Below are 1,938 nucleotides of genomic sequence, written 5' to 3' on the forward strand. Positions count from 1 at the left end.
TGTACATGTGAGCACAGAGAGGAGGAGGGAAGCAAACAGACAAGAGTTGAAACTGGCCGACACGAGGCTGAATGTATATATGATTCAATGATGTCAGTTGTTTACAGCGGCTCCATAACAGTTTTATACTAAGTCCTGAATTTCACACATTAATCATATGTGGTCCAGGCATAGACTAGGTCTTGACTTAGTCTTGTTAATTTTTAACTGTCTATTTTCTTTTTATTGCTTCTGTTTTTTTTCAAAATGTAATTTTGAAGGTATTCTCATTGTTTATATGAGATATATTTTATTATTTCATGCTTCCATAAAGAACTTTTAATTACCCTGTGTCTGAACCCCTAAGATAATAGATAATACCCACCCTCTTAAGATTTGTTAACCAATCAAAGTGACAGGTGATAACTATTAGATGATCAGACAAACCCACAGATTAGATCAATGTATTTGTAAAGGAACCCAAAGTGAACGTTTAAATTTGAACCAAACCGTCTGTTGTAAACATCCATCACAGTGTATAGTCTGACTTCCTTGGTCAACTTGGTTTTTCTGCTCTACAGTTGTGTGCACATTGCATTCCCTTGCAATGAGGGATTATTACAAAGATTTCAGATGCACTCACTTTCAGTTTGCCCTACAGTAGAATGATTTAGATAATCTGGATAACATGTTGGCTTCTTTACAATCTGTGTCATTTTCTGATTTCTTCTTTTTCTACTTTACATTGTGGTAATGTCACACATTATAATATCTCAGCAAATATTTGAGTACGATATTATAACAAATATCAGAAGTGACAACCAAAATGTTCTAATATAAGACCCAAGATTTAATGAGTGAACCAGAATTGTCCTGTAACATCATGCTCCTTCTGTGGGATTCTTCTCTAGAAAATGAAGAGGAGGTGGTGGCTGTGTTTAGGTTGTTATGTTCGATGTGTGTTTACCCTGAGTTCTACATTATGATAAAAAGTGATATCCTTCCTTTAGTCTGTAGTGAAGTATATTAGAAAAAGTTCATATGACTTATTAAAAACAACAACTTTACAGACAATATAAATACTGCAAAGGAACAATATTAAAAGCAGTATCAGAAACAAAAAATATCGTTTCTAGTATAATCACAAACATCAAGACTATATTATAAATTGTGAGAGTTGACTCATAATCTTGCTGATACAGGAAGAGGCCTGTATTCACCTTCTGCTGTCCTTGCAGTCTTATTAATTGTATACAATTTCTTTGGTGTAGTTCATTTTCAAACCTATACGCCATTATACTAGTGTTTTCATTTACTACAACCATGCCTGTAAAATTATCAGCAACTATATTCATACAACTGTCAGTGACCACTTTCTTTATTACACCTGTAAAATCCAATGTAATCCAACACAACAGCTCAGCCATAAATTATAGCTTTGCAAAAATACACATGTTCAGTTTTGATTGACCCTTTTAGAGAGGCACATTATTGATTTAACTACACGTTAACAACAAAAGTACCAGTTAGTCATTCACTTGTAGTTATCCTATCCAGCATGCAGCAGACCCAGATTTTGTTTCAGATAATATTTATCTATGAAGTGATAAGTATGCTGATTTTTGCCTTGGTTGAGTGTGAGAGAAAAGGTGAGCGTTTCCACTGACAACAGAGATGGTACATGAGGACGGGTCTGATAGTCTGATCTCTGATGCCATAGATTAAAGCACTCAGACATCTTGGGAAGATGATAATACATACATAAAGGATAATTTGGATGCGCACAATAATTATCCTGTCTAGGACATTTGAGATAGCTGTGAGAAATGGGTTGTGTATAGTTGATGAGATACTAAGGCCCAGCTGCACCAGATGCAGCAGCAGTGTGTTACGAGCCTTTTTGGCTGAAGCTTTGTCTGTAGAGGCTGACCTGGCTGCTACCATCACGCCGATATAGGA

This window comes from Seriola lalandi, unplaced genomic scaffold (assembly GCF_002814215.2).
Source record: "Seriola lalandi dorsalis isolate HSWRI2012SDOR001 ecotype SW California unplaced genomic scaffold, Sedor1 jcf7180002054986, whole genome shotgun sequence".
Classification (NCBI taxonomy): Eukaryota; Metazoa; Chordata; class Actinopteri; order Carangiformes; family Carangidae; genus Seriola; species Seriola lalandi.